Source organism: Triturus cristatus, chromosome 11, assembly GCF_964204655.1.
Source record: "Triturus cristatus chromosome 11, aTriCri1.1, whole genome shotgun sequence".
NCBI lineage: Eukaryota > Metazoa > Chordata > Amphibia > Caudata > Salamandridae > Triturus > Triturus cristatus.
Window position 1 is genome coordinate 428,353,418 of NC_140594.1, and position 21,060 is coordinate 428,374,477.

Below are 21,060 nucleotides of genomic sequence, written 5' to 3' on the forward strand. Positions count from 1 at the left end.
CAGAGGGATTCCAATAGGTTCAGATTGGCGTAGAACTGGAGTCTGCCCCTGCAGTTGCGGGCCAGGTCCTTGTTCTACCGCCCAAAGCAGGGAAGCCCATCAAGGTAGTGATTGGTCTACCCTGCGTGTTGGCTGGAAGGGGGTTGTGTTGAACTTGGCCCTTTTTGCAGGGTCATCCCTGAAATGTTTGCCTTCCTCCTGTATTTTTTCTGACCTGTTGTTGGCTGTTCTATGACTCTGGGCACTTTACCACTGCTGATCAGTGCTAAAGTGCATATGCTCTCCCTATTGTAAAATGTATATGTTGGTTGGATTCCATGATTGGCTTATTTGGTTTACTGTCAGACCCCAGTAAAGTGCACCAGGAGTGCCCCGGGCTTGTAAATACAAATGCTGCTGGTGGGATTGCAGCACTGGTTGTGCCACCCACAGAAGCGGCCTGGTCAAATGTGTCTAAGGTCTGCCATTGCAGAACCTGTGTGCAGTCTGGTACTGTCATGCTGACTGGGCAAGTGCACCCACTTGCCAGTCCCTAAACCTTCCCTTAACTTCATATTAGTCACCCCTATGGTAGGCCCAAGAGCAGGGTGCATTGTAAGCATAAGGTAGGACAAGCCCTGATGTGTGTGGCATGTCGTAATAGTGAATTACAGCCATTTTCGTTTTTCACTATTGTAAGGCTACCTGTTCTCCATAGGCCAGAATGGGCTGTTAGAATTGTTACATCCTATGATCCTAACAGACCCAGGGAACATGGTAGAAAATCGAGTTTAGTATGCCTGAACTCAGAATAATAAAATACATCTTTTAGCAAAGTTTATTTTAATGTTCTGTGTTTGCAAATGCCACTTTTAGAAAGTTGGCATTTGCTTGCCTAACCATTTCAGCCCGCCTCTGCGCTGATGTGTATCTGCTTAAAGCAAAAATATTGGTTCTGTTGGGAGTACGCTTAGTTTGAATGACATTAAATGTTTTTAGATAGCTATTGAAATTTATGCTTAATCACTTTCATACACACACACATAGAAATCATTAATTTGAAAAAACTGAGAGATAAGTTTCCTTTTTAAACAATATTTGAATCCACATGTAAATTATTGCTGTACAGGACTGACCAAAAAACATATAAATCACGACATATATAATGACCAACAATGCATAATAACATGACAATTAACAGACATTACATCAAACTGAATATACACAAATTTAAACAATTATGTGTTTTAAATGAAGTTGATCCAAAGTAAATTGCATATAACACCACAACATATATCTTCTATTTTTCAAATGATGAAATTGCATGGACCAATCTGATGAACAACGTCCATGTGTATCTGCTGTCTGGTTTTTTGTGAGTGACAGGGCTGGGGAATTCCAGGAGACAGGCTGGGCAGCCAGGTGGTGAATAGGAAGATTGACCTATAGATGGATGGGAGGAGTACACCTGGACTCTGAATAGGGCTGTGCTCTGCCACCACAATGCAGGCTCCGCCCCCGTGGAGCGTCTGATGGCTCTGCCCTGCACCCTGAAAGAAGAAGCCTGCATCGCATCAACTAAGTGCTCCACAACTGGACTGAACTAGGCAAGGGCCCCCCTGGCCTGGGAGAACAAAGTGATTTGTGGTATAAATGTACGAGCCTTGCTCCAAAGAAACTAGATCCTGTCCTGCCAAGAAGAAACCTCTGTCCGACGAGGAGGAACCAGGAAAGCTGCATGGAGGAGTACTGTCCCTGACCTGGGGGATTGGCCTGCAGTGGTTGCCTTGCTGCTAAAGAAGAGGAAAAGACCAAAGGAACTTTTATTTGACTTGTGCTAAAGATCTTCAAGGGCTTGTGAGTGAGCTTGCCCCCTGAACGAAGTCCCAGGACCAGTGGACTTCACCACCGTGAGAGAGCGCTGGAAAACGGACCGTTTTCCCTGTAATCTTGAAGAGAACTGCTGTGTGCGCTTCCCGATCGAAGCGTACCCCCCTGAAGCTTGTACCCGCTGTCCGGCCCGAACAAAGTGACTGAGGCCCCTCTACGAGCTGTAGCTCGCACCGCAAAGGAAGGTATCGTCCGGCCTGAGCAACGCGACTATTGATTGATTGATTGATGTGGAACTTGTATAGCACGGCTATCGCCCTACGGGCATCCTGGCGCTTTAGACTGATGGTCCATACCAAGGGTGACAGAGGGAGGGACAGGACTAAGCTTTGGGATATAGCCAGGTCTTAAGTCCCTTGCGGAATTCAAATAGGGAATTGCACTGTCTCAAGTTCAGAGGGAGCTTGTTCCACATGCCGGAAGCTACTATGCTGAAGGCCCTTCCGCCTACCCTAGAGCGCTTGAATCTCGGGACTACCAGTAAACCAGCTGTGGAAGATCGAAGTTGCCTGATTGGTAAGTGGCGAACGAACTTATCCTGCAGCGGGGCTGGGCCTAGTCCATGCAATGCTCTAAATGCCAAACACAGAGACTTAAAAGAGACCCTTTCCTTAACAGGAAGCCAGTGTAGGTCCCTCAGTGCTCTGGTGGCCGAAGAGCTACGTCGCCTATCGAGCACTAATTTGGCTGCAGCTGACTGGATCCTTTGCAGTCCCTGGAAGATATACTGCGGGGCCCCCAAATATAGGGAGTTGCAGTAGTCAAGCCTGCTTAATACCGTACTGCGTACTACCATGGCTCGGGACTCCCTAGGAAGCAAAGGTAGAATGCTCCGGAGCAGCCGCAGCAGGGCGAAGCAGACATTGGCGGTCTTGCTGGCCTGAGATACCATCTGGAGGTCGTCATCAATGATCACCCCAAGATTGCGTACCTTCCTGACCGGTGTTAGGGGTCCTTCCTCAGGAGAGAGACTAAATTTGGGAGGAAGAAGTTTATGGATCCTAGATGGCGAGCAAAAGACCACCTCGGTTTTGCCACTATTTAACTGGAGAGAGTTCCTTCTAAGCCAGTCCGTGGTCTGGTTCATGCATTGCTGAAATCGGTCCATGGATAGTGCATCATCCCCTTCTAAAGAGAAGGCCAGCTGCGTGTCGTCAGCGTAGTTCACCAGGCTGACTCCAAAAGATTTAATTAAAGGAAACAGGGGCCGTAGGTAGATGTTAAAAAGGATGGGACTAATTGCAGATCCCTGTGGCACCCCGTACGGAACTGGAGACCTGCTGGAGGAGAAAGGTGTCAAGGTGACTACCTGCTGTCTACCTTCTAGGTAGGATTGGAGCCATTGCAGCGCTCTGCCTTTAACACCTATCTGCTTTAATCTCTCCACCAAGACTGGATGGCTCACCGTGTCGAAAGCTGCCGACATATCGAGAAGCACTAGAATCATGGCATTCCCGTTGTCTGCACGCATTCGAAGATGGTCCAGCATGGTAGTCAGAGCCGTTTCGGTTCCGTGGCCAGGACGGAAACCGAACTGATCCCTGTCAAGCAGAAGGTTCTCCTCCAGAAAGTGGGACAAAGTCCTGCTTACTGACTTTTCGAGGATTTTCACCGGATATGGCAAAAGCGAGATGGGCCTGAAATTAGCTGGTACCAGAGGGTCCAGATTCGGTTTCTTAATCAGTGGGGTTACCACTGCTAATTTCCAGCCATCCGGTACAGATCCAACCATCAGGGACTGGTTGCAGATCATCCTCATCCAAGGAAAGGTATTGCGCCCATATAGCTTCCATATTTTGTGGGGGAGAGGGTCTTGGGGAGAACCAGAAGACACGCTTTCTATCAGGCTGTCAAAAACCACCTGGGAAAGTGGTTGAAAGCTATCTAGGGCCGCGGTCAGTTGTAAATCTCCATCGGCCGAGCTGGTTATTTCCTCAGGACCATCCTGAGTGTTGTCCTGTAAAGTATTTACAATGTTAGCAATTTTCTCCTGGAAGAAGGAGGCAATTTCATTGCACAGGGCTTGTGAGGGGGCTACTCTGGTGTTCATACAGTCCGGGGTAGAAAGGTCTCGGACAATCTTGAAAAGGGCTTTAGTCCCATTTGAAGCCTGTGTAATGGAGCTGGCATAGAAATCTGCCTTGGATCTCAAGATAAGGGCTTTATATTGTAGGTGGATTTGTCTTAGATCTTTTTTATCATCCTCGGTATAGTTTCGTCTCCATTTCCTCTCTGCTTGCCTACGAGAGAGTCTGAGTTGATGCAGCTTCTCATTGTACCAGGGTGCTGATCTTTTCCTCACCTTCTTTAATGGCTTGATAGGGATAGTATGATCTAGGATCTTAATTATGTGTTCGGTGAATGATCTGTAGTTTTCATCCACGGACTTATCGGAAGAGAAATGACTGGCATCCAGAGATGTAATCAGGGGGTCAACTTTAGCCAGTTTGGCCCATTCTCTATCCATCCTATAGGAACACTGCTGGCTAGACATATTCTTCCGGCAAGGCAACGCCATGCTCAGATGTATAAGGGAGTGGTCCGTCCAGTTCAAGGGCGTTATATTTAATATCCTTGCTGTAGCTGGATTAGCAAATACCAGATCCAGGATATGCCCCTTCTGATGAGTTGGACTGGCCACCAATTGATGGAGATTCAGGTTAGAGCAGGTGTGCAGAAGGTCTCTCAGTTGGCTACAGAGGCCTCCATCCTCGCTGAGGTTAAAATCGCCTAGAACAGCCAAGTTGGTGTGGGCAAGTTTTAAGTTGATGATAGTACCAGCAGGAAGGTGGAATTGCGTAGTCGCGCCCGGGGGCCTATAACATAGCATCCCGGTAAGTAAGTTCCCACTAGGAGACTGTAGTGAAAAACCCATCATTTCTATCCCCCCTACCTCGTCAATCTGACAAGGTCTAAAGTCTAAGGTATCTTTAAAAATCAGACCCACTTCTCCTCCTCCACCCGTGCTACGAGGTTTATGGAGGATTTTATATCCGCTAGGGCAGGCCCCGCTCAAGCCAGCAGTGGACTCAGCCTTAGCCCATGTTTCTGTTATAAAGAGTGCGTCTAACTTCATGTCTTCCAGGAGGCTAAAGACTTCGGAGGAGTGCTTGACAAGTGAGCGGCTGTTTATTAGGCCGCAGGTGAGACTATCACCTGATAACTTATGGCCCTTGGGTAGGTTTAGCTGCAGTAGTTGCTCTCTGCTATATGTCAATCGCCCTAGATGGCCATTTGAAAGGGCAACATTTCTGGCACTGGGAGCGTCCGGGGCGCAGGCGGGCTTGCCTCTGGCGCGCCTCCGGCGCGCCATCGGCGCGCCCGCTGCGCGCGCACGCTGCACGCTTGCATTGGGCGACTTAAGTAGATAGTCGTCGATGTTCCCCAACCGCTAGAACGCCTCCCAAAATGGCGACTGGCAGTGGCAAGAGAGCAAGTTCACACACCCAAGATGGCGCTGCTAGAGGGAGCGAATGATCGTCACGCTAAATCAGCGTGTGAAAAAGATTTTTATGGTGCAAGTAAGTGGAGCGGCGATGTGGATCACAGATTGTGGGTTAAATTTTGAATATTTAGCAAGGCAATCAGACAAAAATAAGAGCGAAGTAAAACAGCACCTCTCGGCGCCCTAAAGGTTTAAAACAGTGTTCACGGCCACGCTATCACTCACTCTGTCTCTCAATACTAGACTCAGTCATCTGGGCTGCGCGCTTGCATTGGGCGACTTAAGTAGGTAGTCGTCGATGTTCCCCAACCGCTAGACCGCCTCCCAAAATGGCGACTGGCAGTGGCAAGAGAGCAAGTTCACACACCCAAGATGGCGCTGCTAGAGGGAGAGAATGATCGTCAGGCTAAATCAGCGTGTGAAAAAGATTTTTATGGTGCAAGTAAGTGGAGCGGCGATGTGGATCACAGATTGTGGGTTAAATTTTGAATATTTAGCAAGGCAATCAGACAAAAATAAGAGCGAAGTAAAACAGCACCTCTCGGCGCCCTGAAGGTTTAAAACAGTGTTCATGGCCACGCTATCACTCACTCTGTCTCTCAATACTAGACTCAGTCATCTGGACTATCTGGCCCCTACGAGCCGTAGCTCGCACCGTAACGGAAGGACTGGGACCCGTACTCGCTTTTATCCCCCTGCGAGCCGTACTGCCAGCGTACGCTCCTTCCACCTGCTTTTGGTAAGGCTGCGGCGTGTGTGGTGGTCGCGTACGTCTCCCCTGTGCGGAGCGTACGAGTGTTCGTAACCAGCAGCTCGAACTCAAGGATATCAATCGCACGGTACGGCGCGAATGCCGCAACAAGCTGGAAAGTGCCGTACATACGCACCATCCCCTGAGACTGCACACCCAAGGTCTAAATGTACCGTAGTACGCAACGCCAGGAAGACACCGCATCGTACATCGCGGTGGATGCCCGCGCAGCCTTCGTGTCGACTTCACCAAAGATAAAGGTACTATGCCCGATCGCACCGTAGGGTGTACGCTCCCTCTTGGAGTGCCTACAGTGCGTATGAGACCCGCAAAGTCTGACCTGGAGGGTGGGACAACTGTAATCAGTGTCCTGACCCATGTTGCTTCTAGGGGTACCCCTCCAGAGTCTACCGCATACTGAGAAGTACGGCCCGGAACGAAGCGCACAGACTTTGTAGAACTACTCTAAGCCAAGAACTCGTTTGCTAACTAGTATTGTGGGCCCGTGTTAACGTTATTGGGTCTTGTGATAAATCTGATTCTATAAAAGAAGTATATTTTTGATACACCCAGTGTGGAGTCCATTTGTGGGGGTGTCATTAAGTTATTGTATGTGGTCACCAATGCTTAACCATTACGCCTGAGATAACGCCTTGTCTGCTTGCGCCAAGCTACCTAGAGGGTGAGCAGGGGTTATTGTTAGAGTGTACCCCCTTACCCTGACTAGAGGAAAGGTCCCCTGCCTGACACAAGTGCCTACCTGTGTCAACCAGAGAACCCGGATTCTAACACACAGGAAGCAGATTAGCCATCAGCTGGGGCACAATGCTGTTCCACAGGATGTAGGAGTCATGAGCCAAGCCTGGGAATTTGGCACACATGTGGGAGATGATCATATCTGCCAGGTAGACCACTTGCACATTTATGGAGTGGTAATGTTTGCGATTCCTGTAAATGTGCTCACTTGTCTGTGGTGGCACAAGCCCGACATGGGTGCAATCAATGGCCCCAACAACATGGGGGATGTGTCCAAAGAGATAGAAGTCTCCCTTCACAGCTGGCAATTCAGCACCCCTGGGGAAATGGATATATCTGTCCTTGTATACCATCATGGCGGACAGAACATCACGCAGCACCATGCTGAACATCGGTTGTGACATCCCACCAGTACTGGCCACTGCCTCTTGGAACGATTCAGTGGCAAAAAAATGCAGGGCCGCCATCACCTTATAAGTTGGGACGAAAGCTGTTGGATATGTCCGGCGAGGCTGCAGGTGGGGCTTCAACATATCACAAAGACTCTTTAGGATGGCTCTATCCAGGCGGCATTTCCGGATGATCGCCACATTCTTCATGTCCTCCAGCACTGTCAAGTGACAAATCAGATTTGGCCTCCTCCTAGTTGAGATGAAAGTGGACACATGTCAATGCAATACATCATGAGATGGGCACAGCATCTCACGTCCTGGAGGACACAACGACAACAATGACTGCCATCAAAGTTGAGTTACAGACCAGTTTACATGTAGGGACACCTTCAGCTACACAAAGGGCACACCTGTCAACTTACACAGAACACGTACCCCACACACCACCCTGGTCAATGTGAATGCACATAGGGATATGGCCACATTTCACATGGGCACACCTGGGAGTATAGCATCCAGCATATGTGTAACAAATCAACCCCACTGTCTCCTACCTAGCTGCTGTACCTGTTGCACCTTCATTCATCACACAATGACCACAGTAGGCGCAGGAATGACGAATGTGTGCATGAACAGATATGAGAGGCCATGCAAAATAGATCATCATTCATTGAGACGAGCATTGCTGTGATTGTCACTGCACCTCAACGCATTGACAAGTGTACACATTGTAGAGTCCAGAACAACACTGTCCTGCCTACACGACCATAAAATTCATGAGTGAAATGTGAGGGAGTACAGGCCAATCTACGTAATCACACACACAAACATGGCATGTGTAGTCACCAGCGGAGTAAATGGAACATTGGAATTGTGTGCATAATGATGAGCCATTGACCATGTGGGTACTGTGCGCTGTTGATGTTTGCCAGATGGCCATTGCCATTGTATGGCACCCATATCACAGTAGCTACCACCTGGCCCCAGCGGTGTGTCACCAGCACCCCCATTCACACAGGTGTGGTAGTGATTGGCATGGAGACACGTCCAAATGGCGGTGGGCATGCTCTGCTGCCAAAATCACGGTAGCGCACACCGGGCCCCAGCGGTGTGTCACCGCCATGGAGCATGCCCATACAGTCAATGGGGACCTTGATTGCGGTGGCATGATGCAATTTTGAAGATCGCGGTAGGCGTGGTCCGCCACCACGGAGGCGGTCATTGGATGCATTTGTAAGATGCACCATCGCAGTAGCGCATACCGGGCCCCAGCGGTGTGTCACCGCCATGGAGCATGCCCTTACAGCCAATGGGAACCTTGAATGCGGTGGCATGATGCAATTTTGAAGATCACGGTAGGTGTACCTCGCCACCGCGGAGGCGGTCATTGGATGCATTTGAAAGAGGCAGACCTGGACCACGAATTGCTGCAGCTTGGCACCTTCGAAACGACCCCAGGGGGCTATATATGTGTGGGAGTGAGCCTCACATTTCCACTGCTCCCAGAGCATGCTGCCTGAGGCCCCTCACCTGCTGCTGCCTCCAGGGACTGCTGCCTGAGACCCCTCTCCTGCTGCTGCCTCCAGGGACTGCTGCCAGAGACCCCTCTCCTGCTGCTGCCTCCAGGGACTGCTGCCTGAGACCCCCACCACCCAATTCCGCCGTTGTTGTCTCATGTCCACAGTGATGGCAAGGACAGAGAAGATCCGTGCCAGTCCCTTCACAAGCGAGGAGCTGGAGGTCCTGGTGGACGAGGTGCTCACACAGTACCCAAGGCTCTATGGTGCCCCAAATGTCGTGGTAAGTCCTCAAGAGTGGGGGGAGGGCAGGGGGCACACATGTGGTTGGACTGATGCAGTATGTGCCTGGGATTGTGGGGTTGTGTCATGCATTGCCTAACATGCTGTCTCCAGCGGGAAGGTGTGTGTACCCAGTGCCACAGGTTTCCCTGCCTGCACATGTCTGTGTGAGTGACCTGTGTCGTGTTTTCAGCCATACAGTGACAAAGAAGGTTCTTCATGCAGGAGTCAGGACACTGATTGCTTGGCTGAATGGCTGTGTGTGCCCCAGTAGTCCATCTCAGTGTGAGCCCACATGGCCAGCACAGTCCCCGCCCACAGAGACAAGGACACAGTACTCCTCTTACAGAGTATTACATCAGTCTTTTCTCATTGCACTCCAGCTATGGGCCATCTCAGCACTGTAGGTTGCACACGACCGGCCTTTTGATGAGGATTTTGGATTCGTGAGATCATGTCCCTCAATGTTACAATAATGACACAGTTATCTATTCACATGGCAGGTACATTGAACACAGTGAGTCCACCCCCAGACACAGGTCGATATGTGATGTATGTGTTGCTCAACCCAACAATGGACTGGAGATGTGGGCAGGCTACATAGGGGTTTCAGTGCTGGCATCATGCATGTGTGTGAGATGTGCAGGGACTGTGTTCCCCTCACACCTGCATGCATTTACATCAGCTTTTCACATGCAGCTGTAACATGTGAGATGTACTCTAATCTCTGGTTGACATATCGTTGGATTTGTGATGAGTTTGTATCTTGCTGCTATACTGATAGATGTCGGTACATAACACTGTGTCACTGATCATTTCCCCCTCTTGTCTCCAATGCCTGCAGCTCAAGGTACACCAGGGTAAGGCCGTGTGGAGGGCCATTGCGGCCAAGGTGCGAACTCTGGGGGTCTCAAACCGACGGCGCACCCACTGCCATAAGAGGTGGGACAACATCAGCCAGCTGGCAAAGAACGTGGCGGAGATGACCTTGGGGCTGCTTCCTCACACTGGGCGTTTGGCATGGTGCAGCATGACACCCCTAATGGGGAGCATCTTGGCGGAGACACAGCTCGAGCTGGATGCACGTTTGAAGGAGCATCAGCAGCAAGCCAAGGGTGAGCATTTGGGGAGGGTGACTTTAGCTGGGAGTAGCTGCATGTGTACAGAAAAACACACAAGATGATGGACGGAATGTTGCACATTGGCAAACCATTCACCCCCAGTCACAGATCTGGGTTTAATCCATCGTTATTTTGCTCACCACGCCACCCCAGTTCAGACATGGCCATATGCAAATCAGTCGTGACCCTGTGCCTCATGGGAACAGTCCAGCCCGAACTGCCAAGCCATGTCTTCCCTGGACCGGAATCAATCATCCTAGGACCGGTTTCGGTGTTTCACCCCTCTTCAGCCAGGATAGCTTGACTCCAGTGGTGTAGTGAGCACGGGACCCACGTCTGGGCATACCCTTCCCACATAGGGCGAACAGCAAAACACACAAGATGATGGACGGAATGTTGCACATTGGCAAAACATTCACCCCTATGGGTTTCAAGGCACTGGGGGCCATCGTGGAAATTAATTAAGCTCCATACGGCTTTGATATTACATCATCTTGTGTGTTCCTTTCAAGGTTACAGCTCATGAACACACCACACATGTTTTTTTCTGGGGGCAGATTCTTTTACTGTCCATGTGAATATCTGCAACATAGATCTAGAACTAATGTTGATTTTAGACCTTAGCTCATTAGTCCCGAGCGAACCTTGATTTTGATTACAGAAACATCAGTCCTCTGACACCAATATCCACCTACCCTAGGTTGTCTTGGGCTTCCCATATCTACAATCATTCATTTTATGTTGTTCTTTCTTTTTATGTTTTTTCTTCATTTTAGTGTGTGATTACGAAGGCCACCACCCCTCCTTTGACTGAATCTTTGGTATCCCCTAAAACATAGGATAATGAGTAGGTGTATTATGTCTTTGATCACTAGTAACTTTAGTGTACGTTATTTATTATGTAGGATATAGAATCTTAATATCCTGATTAATTAGTCTTTTAGTTAATCAGTCACTATATGGACTTATGGTCTTTTTCCTAACAAAAAGTTGATAACTCTCACTGTTACCCTGCCGCTGTGGTCCCTGAGAAGGGGTTTCGTGTTTCATTACTCACTCATTCTCACATCATATGTCCTATCTAATGCATGGGGTGGGTGGTGATTTCCAGCATGCAAGGAGACCTGTGTTTTTAGTCGTGTAGTCTGCCATAGTGTGCGTTTAATTAACTGTGTGGTGCATGCACACACATTGTTATGGACCTGTATTACTCTTTCCCTTCTACAGGTGCATGATGATTTGTGTATAAGAATATCCCAGGTAGGATTCATTTGGGTTTACCTTAGGTGTACTCCCCCAGTTTAGCATGTAATAGATATAGGTAACACCAGTTAGCACTATCATAGGGATCCGACAGTCCGGACAAATGCCCCAGCCCTCTTAGGCTCTGTGCATGGGCAGAAACATGTTGGCTTTTAAAGGATGGACTAAGAGACATTATGCTCTGTAGATTCCATCAACGTAGCTGTTTTTGACGTACCTGAGGTCCTCACTAATTAAGGTGATAACCGAGAAACCTCAAGGTATTTTTATTTCAACTGGATCCCGATTTGTGTCCTGTAAGTTTTATGTAAGAACTTCCTCCTCTCACCAAGTCTTGGTGGAGGTTGAGTCCGCCCTGGTAGTATCATCTCACCAGGGTGGGGAGAGGATGCCTATAATGAAGCATGACACAATATTGTGAGTGAGGCATCCTCCTCCAATATGGAGGGCCTCCTCCTAGACCACACCTGAACTACAGCATTTAATTTTTCAGATCTTACCACGATTTCCTTGCAGAATTTACTGGTCCAGGAAACCTACTTTTTTGTGTTTATTGTATTTTCTCACCATGCTCTGGCCAAAAGATAAGAATCCACACTCAGCCCCTTGTTCTTTAAGCTGGTTACAACCCTCTTTGGAGTTCCTAGTAGTCTTGCGAAGTGTCTTTATCTCCCTAGTGGCAAATAGCTTTGGGAGCTTGTAGTATCTGGGTTTAAGTCACCTAGGAGTTAACAATACCTATCAGAAAATTGTGCTGTTGAAAAATCATAACAAAAAGAATTGGGTTGCTCTGAGTAATATAATTTAGGAAGAAATCACTGTATGTGGTGCTCCTCCAATGCTTACTACCAGTTCCAATGATTTCCCCTGTTCTGAAGTGCAGACGAAGGTTCCAAACTCCATAGATACACTTTCTCTTGAGATTTCAATTAATTTTGCTATGTCTATGGGGAAGGAATTTACTGAGTCAGAAATAGGAATTGGGAAGTGATGGTGATTCCACTCCATCCCCCAACTGTGTTATTTATGAAGTTTTAAATATCTAAGGGCCTGATTATGAGTTTGGCAGTGTGGGAGCGGGCTGCCATGCCAGAGGCCCCACTCCCACACTGCCAAAATCCACCACTGGCGACCCGCCAGATTAGGAGTAGTCTCCGTGTGTGGTGGGCAGTGCTTTGGTGGTCCCAGGCAGTGAGTCTTAGAAAGGCACTGCAATGGGAAAGCCAAAGCCGATTTTGCAAGGCGTGGACTCTGATGTCCATGCTGTAAAGGAAAAGGTGGTGTAGGCATTCAGGGTGGCACACCATGTTCCCCCTTTCATGCATCCTCTGGCCCTGAGGCAAAAGGCGGCCCTCAAGGGCCCCCTTCGTTTTCTCACTGCCACAGTTTTCATGATGGGCTCACCACCATGAAAACTATGGTGGTGACGAAATTCCTAATTTGGAATTTGGAGGGGTATTTCTAAAGCGCAGACGTTCGCTCCGGAAGGAGCATCATGGCGCTGTAAATCCTGTAACCAGTCCACAGAGTGAAAGGAGGGGGGGGCTAGATGGCAGCTTTAGTCCAGTCGTCGGAAAGATTAAAAATCCACGTTTTGAGGAGCTTCCTAAAAGGCTTCTCGAGTGTCTGAAGTCTGAGATGCCTTGGCATGCTGTTCCAGGCTTTAATAGCCAGGGTGCTGAGAGTTTTTCCGCCTTTAGACTTCAGATTGAATTTGGTGGGGGTCATGAGGTTTTCTTGTGAGGATCTGAGGGAGCGGCACGGAGTATAGTGAGGGAAGCGTCTAGACAAGTAGGACGGACTGGATTTGTTGCAGGCTCGGAAGGCTACAATGAGAATTTTGAAGAGTATTCTCTTGTGCAAGGGGAGCCAATGTAAGGTTTTAAGGGATGTAGAAATAGAGGATTTGTGTGGAAGTTTTAAGACAAGACGGGCGGCAGTGTGCAGAACACTTTGAAGTTTCGAAAGAGTGGACTTTTTGGTCCCTGCCAGAAGACCATTACAGTAGTCCACTCGAGAGAGTATAAGGGCTACCGCCACAGTCTTTCTGGAGTCGAGCGGGAGGAAATCAAAAAACTTTCTCAGGGACTTAATTATGCCGAAGCATTTTCCTGCTACGGTCGAGACGTGGAGATCGAAAGAGAGCTCAGAGTCGAAAAGGACCCCAAGGTTTCTGGCCGATGAAACTGTCTGAGGTGGAGCAGCAGAATTGTCAGGCCACCACAGGGCAGGGCAGAAAGAGGCATTCTTTCCAATGGGAAGGATCTCGGTTTTATTCGAGTTGCAGTGGAGGTGGTTAGCGTCCATCCATTGAAAGACTTCTGTTAGGCAGTGTTTCAGATTGAGCTCTGCCATATTGGAATTGTCGTCTAGGGGGATGATAAGCTGAGTATCGTCGGCATAGGAGGTGACGGTTATGCCGAACGATTCTATAAGGGTAAGAAGAGGGATAAGATAGATATTGAAGAGGAGGGGACTTAGGATGGAACCCTGGGGAACTCTACAGGACACCTTTTTCTCATTAGATTGGAAGGGGCCAAGGGTGACAGTTTGGTACCTGTCGCTGAGGAAAGAACTAATCCAGGATAGAGCAGAGTTGGTAACGCCGATGTCCATGAGTCTATTAATCAGAATGGAGTGGGAAATGGTGTCGAAAGCTGCCGTGAGGTCAAGAAGGATCAAAATGGCCTTCTTCCTTTGATCCTGAAGGATTTTGATGGTATCGGTCAGTTCGATCAAGGCAGTTTCGGTAGAATGTTTAGACCGGAACCCGGATTGCTGGGGGTGAAGTATGTTATGGGAATCCAGAAAGGTCTTGAGCTCCTTGTGGACTAACTGTTCAGTTATTTTACCTAACGCGGGTAGCAGGGTGATGGGGCGGAGGTTGGTCAAATCCGAAGGGGGTTTGTTCGCCTTTTTCATGAGTGGCTTAACCACACCTTTTTTCCAAGAGAGGGGAATAGAACCGGAATTGAGGGATAGGTTGATTATTTCATTGATGATGGGGTTAACTTCATCAATGATGAGGTGAAGGACCTTTGGGGGACAAGGGTCTGAGGGGGAGCCAGATTTGCAGGAAAGGATCGCTTCTCTGGTCTGAGTCAGAGTCACCGGGGTAAAGTTTTTGAGACTGTTAGCAATTAGGCGCGGTTGATCCAGATCCGGGATTGATTGAACAGGAGGGGGAGGGGGGAAGTTTTTATGGATGCAGGTGATTTTATCATCAAAGTAGTCGGAAATCTTGTCACATAGTTCTTGAGATGGGGGGATTTCCGGTTGAAGAGCTTTGGGTTTGGTGAAGGATTTTACTATTGTAAAGAGGGTTTTTTGCTTTTGGCTGGCATCCTTAATGGCGTTTACATAATAAGTTCTTTTAGCTGATTTGATAGTTGAAAGATAGTTTTTCCTCTGTAGAATGTAATTGCTACGATCGCCATTATTGTAGGTTCTGCGCCATTTACGTTCCGCTTTCCTGCAGAGGAGGTGTGCGGCTGTTAGGTCAGGCGTGTACCAGGGGGCTTTGATTTTAGATTTCTTCAAAGTACTGTCCTGTTGATTGGGTGGGCATCATTTTTTAATTTCTTGAGAGAGCCAGTTATTGAGAAAAACTGCATCTCTATCGATGTTACCAGAGGGAGAGGGGGCATTGGTTGGGGAAAAGGGATGAAGAATAAGATTTTTCTGGACAGTTTTCCAATTAATGGAGTGAACGTGTTGGCGCGTGCGTTTTTTGCAGGTAGGAGGGTGACAGCTAGAGATATGAAAGGGGATCAGACAATGATCAGTCCAAATCTGGGGAATGGGGGGCAGGGTGGAGATGGACGGGAAATTGGAGCAAACGCCGTCCAAGGTATGGCCAAGGGAGTGGGTAGGCAGCTTGACGCTTTGTTGTAGATTAAAGATATCCAATGTCTGCAGGAAGTTTCTGGTGTGAGAGTCGGCTAAGGTCTCAAGGTGTAGGTTGAAATCTCCCAGCAGGGTAAAATGTGGGTAACGGAGTAGGAAGTGTCCAAGGGCATCGTTTAGGGAGTCAAGGAATTTAGCAGCATTGCCAGGTGGGCGGTAGATCAGGCCACCGGAAAAGGAGAGAGCTTGACTGAGTTTAATACAAAAACCTAGTCCCTCTACGTCAGTAAGAGGGTCAAGGCAGAAGGTGTGGCAGCTAAAGGTGTTCCTTAGGATAAATGCAACACCTCCTCCTCTACCTTTCTGTCTATCCTGTCTGTGGAAGGAGTAACCCAGGGGGAGGGCAACGGCTATGTCTGGGTTACTGTCTTCAGTGAGCCAGGACTCAGTGATCATGAGACAATCCAGGTCATGGTCAATGATGAGATCGTAAATATCCTGGCTATGTTTACACATCGACCTGGCGTTTATCAGGCCACCTGTGAAGAAAGGTCGCAGGATTTTGGGGGAGGTTGGCCGCTCGGCATCAAAGTTGAGTGTCCAGCGACATTTGTAACAGCTGGTGGGACCGAGTACTTTTGATAGATCAAGTTTACAGGGGCAGCCGAGTCCGCCTCGGAGTTGGTGGAGGTCGTTAGGAGCATACCTGATGATGGGAGGAATTTGGGCAGGGGTTCCTGCGCCTGGCGCGGTCTTGGCGCGGACGGGCGCAGACGGGCTTGCCTTAGGCGCGCCTTCGGCGCGCAAACGGCGCTCCCGCTGCGCTCGTCCGCTGCGCTTCCTATGCATGCACATTTCTAGGGAGAGTGGGCGTGGCCTCTAGTGGGCGTGGTCGGTGAGCGTGCCTGGTCTAATGGCGGCCGCTTTATCAAAACAATAGCGCGACAGCGTTTGCACCGCTGTGAGTTTCAAGAGGCTTTTACTGTTAGTGGCAGGAACAGTAATGATCACAAAGCAAATCAATCAGTGACACCACACAATTTTAAAAACACGATGGTTGCAAGGTCTGAATCGTACCTCCAGCTCCCGGCTTCCGCCTCAGGACTGGGTCAGGGATTGGAACGTTGCGCTGACGATCAGCGTTTAAGTAGTCTAAAAAGGGGGCGTGGCCTCTAGTGGGCGTGGTCGGCGAGCGCGCCTGGTCTAATGGCGGCCGCTTTATCAAAACAATAGCGCGACAGCGTTTGCACCGCTGTGAGTTTCAAGAGGCTTTTACTGTTAGTGGCAGGAACAGTAATGATCACAAAGCAAATCAATCAGTGACACCACACAATTTTAAAAACACGATGGTTGCAAGGTCTGAATCGTACCTCCAGCTCCCGGCTTCCGCCTCAGGACTGGGTCAGGGATTGGAACGTTGCGCTGACGATCAGCGTTTAAGTAGTCTAAAAAGGGGGCGTGGCCTCTAGTGGGCGTGGTCGGCGAGCGCGCCTGGTCTAATGGCGGCCGCTTTATCAAAACAATAGCGCGACAGCGTTTGCACCGCTGTGAGTTTCAAGAGGCTTTTACTGTTAGTGGCAGGAACAGTAATGATCACAAAGCAAATCAATCAGTGACACCACACAATTTTAAAAACACGATGGTTGCAAGGTCTGAATCGTACCTCCAGCTCCCGGCTTCCGCCTCAGGACTGGGTCAGGGATTGGAACATTGCGCTGACGATCAGCGTTTAAGTAGTCTAAAAAGGGGGTGTGGCCTCTAGTGGGCGTGGTCGGCGAGCGCGCCTGGTCTAATGGCGGCCGCTTTATCAAAACAATAGCGCGACAGCGTTTGCACCGCTGTGAGTTTCAAGAGGCTTTTACTGTTAGTGGCAGGAACAGTAATGATCACAAAGCAAATCAATCAGCTAATATGCTCGGCAGTGCTGCAGCGGCACCGCCAGCATATTAGGGCCTCACACCGCTGACCACCGCCGCGGGATCCATGATACCCGGCGATTGAGGGGGACCTGTGGCGGTGCGACCTCCGACACTCGTAATGTGGTGGTCAGACTGCCAGTGCGGGGACGGTTCCCACCATGAAACTGTTAGTTTGGCGGTCCGATTTACTGACAAACTCCTCATCAGCCCCTAAATCTCTTTCCGTTAGAGTTTACTGGACATTGAATTTGGGCCACATATCCGTCACTGGCTGCTAAAACCATGCATAAAGGAAGTTTTGTTTTATTTAATAGTACTCCATGCAATAAATTATTACTCAAACACAATCTCTCTTGGGGGTTCAATCTTAAGTCCTGGCTTTTATAGATATGGGATTGGGTAGTAATGAAAAGATTGTGCCTTCTTCCTCCACAGCTAGTGTAGGCATATGCGTGTTGTAGTCATAGGCAAAGGAAAGGCTAAATTAAACTCCCCTTTCTACCGCTCCTTCCGTTCGCTCATGAATGAGTGGGGATATGATAAATGTGGCCACTCTAGTAGGTCAACTGATGCTGAGGGATAAGGTGCTTTGAGAATACATGACTGGGAAAAGTAAGCCGTTTGATCCAAGGTTTACCTCTAAGAAACTGTTTCAAGAAACGCAGTCAAAGGATATCCTGCTGCCCACTTTTTAAGAAACAAATTCAATTTGAGAATTCTTAATGCTTATGATAGAGCTAAGGCAGGGGAAAACAAAAAAAGGGGAAATCTGTGAGGCATTGCATTGCTTAAAAATGTCCTGATTATTTGATACGTGCTGGATTTTACATTGAATATCACCCCTTCTATCACTTAAGGTAATGATTCAATCTGGACCAAGATTTGTGTAGATTAATGAGTGTCTTTGGATTATCCAAGAATTAGTAATGGAGGTTCTCTTCGTATCGGTTCTACATGGATTGGATAGCAGAATGGTTAGGTCTTAAGTGATAAAACAAGGATGCAACAAATAATCAGGGCCAGATTACGATGTTGGGCGGAAAGCCATCCGATAGCTAGTCGGAGGCTTTCCACACATTTCTGTTTTCCCTCCGACTGCCGTATTACAATACAGGTGGTCGGAGGGGAAAACAGTGGGGGATTCCGTTCTGCTTCCAACGGGCTCACAGAGCCTATCATGATGGTGGATGGAATGATAATACCATAATGACAGCAAAGCCAGCCTTGGCTCCACCATCGTGATTATGATATCAGCTTCCGTCTGCCCTTTCATGGCATGCTTCCCGCCATGAAAATGCAGGCGGAAAGTGACTTTTGGGGGCCCCTAGCAGGACTCCCTTCCTCTCCATGTCCCCCTAAACATCCCTGCCACATGGTGTAGGGATGTTTACAAACATCCATTTTCAATGGCAGCTTGTGCTGCGGCCCTTTTCTGCCCGCCGCACAAGCTGCCATTGAAAAGATTATGTTGCTGGAGGCCCATAGAGCGGTCGTATCCTAATACAGCGGGTGGAACGGCCGACCTTTGGTTGGGCGGTTCCATTCTGCAACAATGTTGGTCGGATGCAAGTCTATCTGGCATCGTAATTAGGCCCATTGTCATGATTAGTAGCTGTGCCTAATAAGATTGCACCTCATGAGGATACCTTGCTCTTCATGTAATCAAAATGTATTGATCTTCTCTTGGAATGTTGCAGGGCTATTGTAAGATAATCAGAAAAACAAATATATTAAAAGGATTTAATACATTTGCTTACAAAAGAATTGGGTAAATAAACATTTTCAGATTGGGAATTATTATGTAATTAGCAGCCCTTCCAGAAGATCAAAGAGAAGTCATGGTAGTGGAGGTAATGTCTTCATCCTTTCTGCAAATTATTTCTGGAACTCAATTTTTTTAACTATCTAAGTAATTATGTTTTTAATAATACTTAATTTGATGATAATGTTATTGGATAGGAATAACTCCTTGTTCATTTTCAATATACAAGTGCAGTCACGCTTGCAATACAATATACAATATGATACTGACATCAGGTTTTTAATTTATTGCAGCAATAACCAATGGACAATTCGATCTGCTAAGCTAACGCACAAAGGTATAAATGGACCCTCAAAAAATGATGATATTATTACTACATACAGAACGTTTCGGCATCTATTGGAAGCCCAAATTTTGGATACTGTTCTTAGTGATCATTCGGTTTTAAGCATAAACTATCTTCCCCTCTCCAAGTCACCTTGGATTGGCTCTTGATTTGTGGAGATATTTTGGTGTAAGAACTATGAAACCAGATACATTGCAGTTAAATAAATATAATTATTTATGCAGGGGTGTAACACCGGCCCCACAGTACAGAGGGAATCTCAGGCATCCTTATTCTGACCTTTGCATTGTGACTGTAATTATGAAAATGACTTATTAGGTAATAGGCAACAGCTGCCACCTGAACCCAGCCTCTGTGTTGGAAAACAAATGCCTGCTCTGAACATAACCAAAATCTCAAAGTGTATGTAAGGATCGCGGATGTTCTGCAGGAGCGTCTGGAGTCGTGAAGAAAGTCCACAGTCGTCCCCCGCGTTCCTCCGACTCTATCAAACTCTAGAGTGCGGAGAACCCACTGGGGAAAACAGGGAAACAAAACAAGGATAGTTGGGGGAACAGGTAGGTCTTGATGGGTTATTCTGGCAGGAGGAACAGCAGGAGCGTGATGGATCTTGGCAGGAAGAATAAGAGGGCCTCCCAGCTGTAATACAAAGATGGTTATAGGGATATCTCTGTACCACCACCCTTGATCTTTCTAATCTTTACTTCCCCAACACCTACCAGGAGTATCGTCAGCTGCTTGGGTATTAGTCTGCGGGAACATGCAGGTATTACTCTAGGTAAGTAGTTCCTTTGCGGGCAGCTGCGGAGAATAGGTAGGCAGAGATCGTAAACACAGGAGGTAGATTATGCCACTGTTTCATAGATTAGGAAGAACAAGTACCGTGCTTTTTGTGAAGGAGTATGGGAAACCTAACCCCCTGCTCAATGGTCCTCGCAGTAATCACCACCGGATTCCTGATATCAGCTCAGGAGGACGTAGGGGAAGGATATGAAGCCAAAGGATATATACTTGGTGAACGTAAAGGGAAGTAAACGATACTGAGGGCGTGTTACAGACACAAAGGAAAGACTCCAATAATACACCACCTTGGAGTCGCCTTAACAGCAGGCAACAACACAACTACACACACGACTGATAAGGCTTCAGACTGAATTCTCTAAGAAATGTAGCGCTGGTCTGAAGTCACCAAGACAGGATGCGCTGGCGAGGGGGGTTCACGAACCACCTATTCCCTTCTAACTCCCAGGTAAGGAGCGACGCGAGACAGGAAACCCCCGCACAACTTAGCACCCAGCAGACCTTACTTGACTGGTACAACAACCAGAGGGAGCGGGCGTAACACTCGCAATTGCTCCTGGACAGAGAACACCACCAGCGCCACGCTCCACCAGGATCCACAACGTGACCAACACCGGAGCCGGGAATCGTCCGCGACTCGCAACAGGAAACCGGAACTACAGCAACAGGAAGTCAGGCAAGAACTCTCGGGACGGAAATGGGGCTCAATGCTAGAACGTGAAGCGGCGTTTACACGCCCTTCGCCCTTTAAATACTCACTGCCTGTAGGGGCTTAACCGCGGGGCATGACAGTGTATAGTTTGGAGGGTATACCTCACACCCCGATGAACCTCCAGTAGCCCGATAAGTAATATAAATATATGTTTGGTAGTGTCTTTGGTATACCCCTATTCTGGGTATACCCTCTAACCCAGGGGATATATGACTGAAGAAATTGAGGGGCTTCCAGTACTTAAAAATCACTTTTTTTGTTATGTTGATTATTGTAAC